This window comes from Cavia porcellus, unplaced genomic scaffold (genome assembly GCF_034190915.1).
Source record: "Cavia porcellus strain 051 isolate PalLab524CR breed Dunkin Hartley unplaced genomic scaffold, mCavPor4.1 scaffold_4, whole genome shotgun sequence".
Taxonomy (NCBI): Eukaryota; Metazoa; Chordata; class Mammalia; order Rodentia; family Caviidae; genus Cavia; species Cavia porcellus.
This window is the reverse complement of record NW_026947487.1, coordinates 56,808,837-56,817,368: the sequence shown is the minus strand read 5'-3', so window position 1 is coordinate 56,817,368 and position 8,532 is coordinate 56,808,837.

Sequence of the window (8,532 nt, the reverse complement as noted above, 5' to 3'; positions counted from 1 at the left end):
TACCAGGAGGTGTTGTGACCAGGTGGGACCTAGCTTTCCATAGAATATGGGAGGACAGCAGGGGTCCCTCCCCTAAAACAGGATCCCAGGGCTATAGAGCTTGCCGGGGACTGGGGGTAGGGTGTCCTGTCCTTATGGTGGCTGATGTCTGGGCGCTCAGGTTGGGAGGGAGGTTGGAGCCTGTCTCTAGGTCTCTTGGCCTTCCCAGAGGTGCATGCCACTTTCCACTGCCTAGACAGTCTGCTGGGCTGCGAGTGTCAGGCATAGGAAGGAAAGGAGAGCAAGAAAGACAGAGATAGAGATGGACAGATACAGAGAGATAGAGTCAGTGAGATAGAGTCAGTCAGTGAGAACAAAGAGAAATAGAGATAGATATAGAGACAGAGACAGAGACAGAGACAGAGACAGAGACAGAGATGAGAGAGAGAGAGAACCCCAAGCAGTAGGCCTAGGTCTATGACTGTCCCCTTCCTTTCCCACCACCTTGGTGGCCTCATCCTGGAAAGAAAGTTGCCAGAATCATATTATTTGGCCAGTCCTCAAAAAGACAATTGTTAAATTGTTTCCTTAAATCATTTTCTGGAGAAGCCAGTCTGATTCTATTTGTTATTTATAGGACCATTTCATCACCAACTTGGAGAGGGCAGGCCAAAGGGCCTGGGGTGGCTGGGGTGGGGGTGGGGAGATGGAGATGTGCTTGCCCAAAATTCTCTGGTTCCCTTCAATTTGCTTTGCCCTTGGTGCCACATGTCTTTCCTCCCCTCCTCTCCCAATTGTCCTGTGTCCCCTCCTGCAATGTCCCTGGCCAGTTGCCTCAGTTTGAATGATTCCCTCCTCTCTTTACACTGTCTCTGACTTGCCCCTGGTCTGGCTCACACACAGAGTTGATCCCCAGGGATGCTGACAGCCGGGTCACCTCTGCAGAGAGAGGCACTCACCTTCCCATCACTTCTTTGATGGAGCACCCTGGGGTTTCCTTGTTGAGTGAGCGCCCACCTGACTGCCCACGTGCACAGCTGGCTCGGGAGCACCTCTCATTCCAGGCCTCTGCTGCCACCTGACCCCTGTCTATATCAGGTCTCAGCCATCCCTCCTGTGCTGGCCAGAGGAGAGGCTGATGTTCTTCCAGACATGGTCCTTGAGCCTCGAGATGCTGATGCTGGTGTTTGGTGCACCTTGGGCATAAGGAAGTTCTCTGTATAGCGGAGAAGGCAGAAAAGCCAAAGAGCTCTGGAGCTGTTGGTACAATCTGTGAGGTCTTCAGTGAACCCTCTAACCTCTCTGGACCTGTTTTCTCCTTTGTACAGTGGGATTCTATTTTACCTCCTTCATGTGGTTCAGGTACCCATGCTTTGATATTCATGAAGCACTTAGAACAGCAGCTACACACTGTCAACGGTAGCTGTGGTCAGTGTGGACCCTCCCTTGCCCTCTTCCCTGGTCATGACCACCTAAAGCATATATGCCATCTTACTGGAAACAAGGCTTACACCCTGGGCACAGTACCCCTCCTCCTGTTTTAGTACCTGTGTAAGGCAGGTGTCGGTAGGATCCCTGTCACAGGCACAGGGAAAAGATGGAAAGAATGAACACATGTTAAGGGCGAAGACTAAGGCAGGAGTGTGAGTTCAAATTGCAGCCCTACAATCTAATAACTGTGTGATGTGGAGCAGTTACTGTATCTCTGTGCTGCAGATACTGCAGATACTTATGGTACCCCTGCCTCCCTCCATAGTGCTATTGGAGGATGGAATACACTAATTGATGTAAGGCATTCAGAAGAGTGGCTGTTGCCGAGTAACACCCAGGTAAGTGTCAGTGATTACTGTCATCCAAATAGTGCAGAAACTCTTTGAGAAATGTTTTCCACCTGCCTCTGTCTCTAGAGATTTCTTCCCTTCTCCTTACTTTCTTCCTGTTAGGTGGCTCAGGGCAGAAGTTCCTCATTTCTAACCAAATCCAAGTCATGCTGACAGACTAAGTCTAGCTTAGCTCTGCAGGCAGAAGGGGAAGTTGAGCTTCTGGGAGGGGAATGTTGGTGGCAGAATGGAGATGGTACCAAGGAATGAAGCCCTAAGAGTCACTCCTTGGGTGCTAGTGCTGGCTGTTTCCTGGCTGTGGGCAGCAACCCACAGTATAACCTGGGACAAGGCCCTGGACTCTTTCTGGTCTCAATGTTCTCATCTGGAAAATGGGGGTAATGGCTTGCCCATGTTCCATGCTAGCATGGTCTCAGATAAGATCATCAGCAGAAAGATGGCCTGAGGTTGGAGAAAGCATTGTGCAGCACCAAATACCTGATCCATTTGAGTTCTGTTGGCTAGAAGATCCTTAGTCAAGGAGGATAGTGAACACCTATAGTCCCAGCACTTTGGGAGGCTGAAGAAGGAGGATGGCGAGTTCAAGGCTAGCCTAGGCAATTTAACAAGACTCTATCTTCAAATAAGAAACTAAAAAACACTGGTAATATAGCTCAATGCAAAGGTCCTGGATTCAGTGCCCAGTATAACCACAAACAAACCAAAAAAGTAAAAAAAAAAAAAAAAAAAAAAAATAGAAACTCACTTGAGGGGTGTCACATAAAGAAGTCACCTGGCGAGGGTGAGAAGAAGCTAAGACATCCGGCATGGGGAGAGATAGGAATCAAAAGTATTCTGGTCCCAAGGCAGGTGTGTGAGTCACAGGTCATGTGTCTATGCAGATCTATGTCTTCATCCTCAGGAGGGTCTCATTCCTCCATTCTCACCCCACCCCACTTACACAGACCTCCTGTGCCCTGGAAGCAACACTTTACAGATGGCCTCTCTTGCTCAGCTCTTGGGTCCCCTGTCAACAGCACAGGTCCCACATGTGCCTGACCCTTGGCTCAGGAAGCTAACATGATGGATCCAGTAAGCAGAGGCAACAAGATGGCGCCTGTGTCATAGAAGAGTGGCCAGCTGCCTGCCTGCCTGCCCTCAGGCCCATCCTTCCTGTTTCCTAACATGCAGGCCCCTGGGGACCACTTTCCTATGCTTCTTTAGCACCTGGCTGACAGCTGTGTTGAGCCAATAGGAGGTACAACCAGACACTGGGGGTGGGAAGAAGCCAGGGGCTCTCTCCCCGTTTCCTCATTGGAGATTGTGTCTCTGACAGCAGCTCTTTCTCCTTGGGGAACCCATTTCTCTGAGGTCCCAGCTGTGAGGGCAGGTCCATGTCCCAGCCTCTGGCTGTAGCCTCCAATCCTACCACTCCCTTGGGTCCTTTGAGTCCAAGTTGCTGATCGTAGAGTGGCCTCACCTTCTCCTTCCTGCCTGGATTTTCAGCTCTTCTAGTACACTTGTGGTGATCTTTCTGACATTCGCTTCCCTCTGCTGAAGTGGGTTTAGATTTTCCAGATGCACAATGAGCAGCAGAAGCAAGAGCAGCCATCACTCAGTGACCTGCCGGATTGTGACCCAACGAGAGCAGGCCGGTGGGCTCAGAATCCCCCCATGTTCTCATCTCTCAGGAAAGTCAGATGTCAGGATTTTTACATGATATTACATGCTAGAGATAAATCTGAAATTTGAGAGAGTGTGCTGAAGTAGAATAAACTGAGTCTACAGGTCAGGTCCAATTTGCAAATAGGCCTGTACCACATCACGGTGTTACTGCCATTGTGTGCTCCTCCTGCCATTTCCAAGGAGTGGGGTAGAACTGGGCAGCTCAGGTCAATCTGGCCACCCAGCTCAGTGGCTTTCCTGCCTTGGATTCTCTAGGGGCCCAGAGCTCCAGAGGAGAGACTGAGAAACCCTTAGCAGCTACACAGAAGGAAAGGTGAGCAGTCATCCAGACACCTGGGCTAGGTTCCTCCCTCTGCCAAGCAGCTAAGAGTACAAATGGTCAAATAGGGTTGAATCGTGTTGATTAAGGTTGTCCATTTGGCAAGAGGGTTTGGCTTTCAATCCAATATTCTTTCCACCTTCCACTTATGCTTCTTATAATTATTCAGTACTCTTTTTGGGGGTCAGATTCAAAGATAGGACTATAACCTCACTCTCTAAATTTGGGTATATCTATTCGGATTTCAAAGCTTAAATTTATTTTTCTGAAGAAGGCTTGGGCATTCATTCAGAGAGTCATTCCAGTCCTAGTAGTCCAAGATTCTATGACAGCTGTCAATCCAACCACCCGTCTACCTACCCACCAATACTTCTCAGTCATCTGCTATGCACAAATCGGTGTCCCAGGGTAGGACAAAGCAGTAAATAGATTGACAAACAGGGAGGATGGGCTTTCCTGAGGAGCAGGGTGTGATGGTGCATACTTGGGGGTCCCAGCACTTGGGAGGCTGAGACAGGAGGATTGGTGCCAGTTCAAGGCCAGCCTGAGCTACATACTAAGTTCAAATCCAGCCTGAGATACATAGTGAGCCCCTGTCTCAAAGAAAATAGAAAGTAAGAAAGAAAGAAAAAAACTCTCTTGAGGGAATTAATGTTTTAGTCAGGAGAAAGACAATAAATAATTGTTAAATACGTATCCGGGGGCTGGGGATTTAGCTTAGCGGCATAAGTGTCTGCCTTGCAAGCATATGGTCATGAGTTCAATCCCCAGTACTGAGAAAAAAAGAAATAAAAAAAAAACACATATCCAGATAGTTTTGGTAGTGATAAGTGCTATAAAAAACCGAACAGCTACATAGAACTGGGGCAGGGGGGATACCTTATATTGGTTGATCAGGGAAAGCCTCTGTGATGTGACATCTGAGTTTGGATTTGAGAGTGAGTAGAAGGTTCTAGATGGAGAACATTCTAGATTGGGGATCAGTAGAGAAGCGAAGAGCAGAAAGCAGGCCAGAGGGGCCAAGCATGGGAGAGTGGTAGGAGTGAGAAGGTAGATGCAGTAGAGACCAGATTTTCCAGAGCCTTGAGGGCCTCAAAAGAAGATAACGGTTAAGTTCTGAGAATATGAGAAGTTATTATTATTATTTTTTTAACCATCAGGTGCTCTCTTGCCTAGTATCTAGCTGTGGCCCCTGCTGGGGGTCTACATCCCCACAGAGACCAGGAATAGCTGACCTAGCTGGGTCTGAGCCCTTTAGTGGATACTGGCTGGAACTCCATCGGTCTGGGCTGGTCTAGAGCTAAGGCTAAGCATGTGGGGCTCACAGGGCTGTGGAAACCGCACTCTGCACAGCCAGTGCTCGGAAAACCTGCCCTTTAGTTGGCCTTGTGCTTGAGGGCTGAGGCTGAAGAGAAAGGTTATGATGTCAGGCAGTTCACCGTGCTAGATAAGGGTCAGCAAAGCTGTGGTTAAATCCTGACTCTCCTGAAGACCTTGTACAAGTTACCTACTTTGCTCTTGAGTCCCAGTTTTGCCCTCTGTAAAAAGGACCAATCAGAGCATCCTCCTCTGGATGTTGATAGCCTTAAACAACCTGGTACCCAGAAGAGCTGAGCAACTAGAGTTCAGTGTATTTTAGTTATTTTTTGTATTTTATACTACCATGAAAAGTAGAACTCCCTGGAGTGTGCATCCTTGAAGGAAAGAGGTGGGAGTTAGACTTTATTGTATGGTTTTGTTTCAGCCAGTACTCTCTTACAAGTAGGATTACTGTCTGAAGCTGGTGTCTCTGCCTCATTTTACAGTGTGGCTTCAGACACCCATTAATAGGGAGTAATTGAACTTAGCCTTTTCCTTACTCTGTTCCCTCGGATACCTTGAGAGTTAGGCCTGCCCACCCCTAGAGATGACACTGAATTTTCACTAAACCATGAGGAAATTGTTTAGCCCTGGAGACTCAAGTTTGGGCAGAGGGCTCACTGTGCCCTTGGAGCAGGCTAGGGTAGGGTAACTCCCTTAACTCCTAGGTCACTAAGCCAAAGATCCTCGGTACCCAACTGGAAGAAATTGGTCAAGAGCGAATAATGGTTTTCACTGCTTAGAAAACCATTTTAATCAACTGATGTAGTCTCCATCCATTCATACACAACAATGCTTCCACTACATCCTTCATTCCCAGCATGGTACAAAATTAGTTCTCGAAACCTCTCTGAAATAGCCCCTTTTATTTTATAGATAACTGGATCTGTGAGGTTAAGTGAATTGGCCAAGGTTACACAGCCAATGAGCATCTGAAGTTAACCCTCTCCTCTTCTCAGGATCTTCACTGCTTCCTCCTAGACAAGGTCTCCCGTAGAAAAACCACAACAACCTGTCCATTGGCTACCCGGTTTCCACTGTCCATTCCCCCCTTCTTTTCCATCTGTTTATTGCAGCAATCTTTAAAATAAATAAAACCATCCAAGAGTGTCTGTCCCAGGTGCTGGAGATACAGCACCGCAACTGTCTTCACATTGCCCTGGTTTCCTGTTTTCACTGGATAAAACTTGGAAGATTGGGGTGGGGTGTAGGCCAGTGGTAGAGCATGAACTTAACATGAACAATACCCTGAGTTTGATCTCAAGCACACACACAAAACATCAAAATACCAAGTGTGGTGGTGGTGGGGCACAGCATGGGGGGGTCTGCCACAGAGATATGCAATAAGGGCTTTATCATCTATAAATACTGTAAAAACAATAAGGAAATCAACTAGAAATTCATCTTTATAATAACTATGCCCCAGAAATTCTAGAAAAGTCAGTAATAAAATAGTCCCCCATACTGGGAAGTCATATAATTGTAACTGGGTGACCACGATTTATCACCTATCCTGGGACACTTGGGAGATTGAAAGGGGAAATATTAATAATTATGCCAGAAATAAGTGTAAACTGAGACATGTAAGGCCTTATGGGATATGACCTTTACCCACCTCTCTTATTATTTTGATGGTTTCCTCTTCATTTGAACAAAAGGGTCCATCCACTCCAAGCCTCACAAATCTTTCAAGCTTCTCACCTTAGGGCTTTGCCTAAGATCTGAAGAATTAGACTTGTCTAAGAAGGCGGAAGGGCATAACAGCCAGAGGGAAGGTCAGACCTTGGGGCTTCAGAGCACTTTCTTTGGTCTTCCTCATCCTGGATCAGTATGGCATGGGGACCTCTTTAGGGTCCTGGCTGAAATGTCACATCCTCAGAAAGTCACTCTTTAATCTCAAGCCTGGAATAGGAGGAGGTCTCTTTTCCATAGTTCTTGACTATCTTGTTATTGATGTCACTACTATTTGATGATCCTAAGTTCTAGGAAGTTGGAGCCATCTCTGATTTGTTCATAATATACCCCAACACCTAGCACAGTGCCTGGCACATAGTAAGGACCCATTAAATACTGGTGAATGAATGGATGGACCCACAATGGAATATGCATCCTAGGCTAACTCAAAAGGCCACATTATTTCCACTCCTCCCTATTCTAAAATAGTCAACTATGTTGGAAAAGCAGATTACCCCCAGACATGAGAGCCTCTTTATCAGTGGAGGTCAAGGCTCAGATCAGTGGAAAAGTATCAGGTAGAAGCTAAGGATCCAGATGTGCAAATTCCTTTCAATGAGGCAGATGTGACCCAGTGATTCTACATGAGGCATAACCATTGCTTCTGATTGCTTATTTCCATTAAAGGAACTGTAGCAGGTGCAAAAACCAGGGATTATCCCAAGAATTAAGATATGAAAAGCATGTTAGATCACTAAACTCCAATTAGGGAAATTAAATTGTGCACACTCCCCTCCTGATGCAATATCGGGAGCTTGCATTAGCTCTGGGCTCCAGTTCTAATAAAATTAGAGAATAACACTTTAATTGAATTGTGCTTAAAAGGATCATGCTGACAAATGTGATTGTATCTGGCTGAGATGCACACCTTCTCCAGCAATCATTAAATCCAATGAAATGCCAGTCTCAGGATCTTGACAGTTTTCTGAAACAGTCTGTGAACCGTGCTGTATCTTGGAGTATCTAATCAATTTGGAGTCGCCTCATTAGGACTTGGCTGCTAACAGATACTTAAAAATCAAAGCAAATTACTGCACTCCATGGATAACTAGCTAATCATATCGATACAACATGGCTGGATTGTGTTGCAACAATTCATTTCCTCTTTAAGAAGCCACTGTCACCTATAATTTGGCGATTGATATTCATAAGCCTGATGCAGACTGCTTCAATGTCAAGGATTTTTAGCACAAGACCAAGGGGGTGCAAACACCCCTCTAATGGGGATAAACCAAAGCCAGCTGCTTGACTCCCATCATTCCCACTGTACCTACTCTCCAGGATCATTCCTGGACATTGAGCTCAATAACCTATTGTATAAATGAGGAATGGGAGTCTGAGAGGTGAATGGCATCTTTCTTAGGCTCACACAAGTGAATCAGTGGTGAAGCCAGGCTTTGGCTCTTTTTGACGTCACACCAGGTACTCTAATATAATTTTATTTAATGTCAATTAGAACAATGATTATTCTTTCATTGGTAGTTAACTGTGTCTTATTCTAATAGTTTTATTGATAATGATCATCAATATAATATAAACAGCTTTAATTATATATAACTTACTAGAAATATAATTTATTTAATTCTGCCAACCTCCCTAGAGCTATGTCCTGTGATTATTATGGTCGGGATTGAT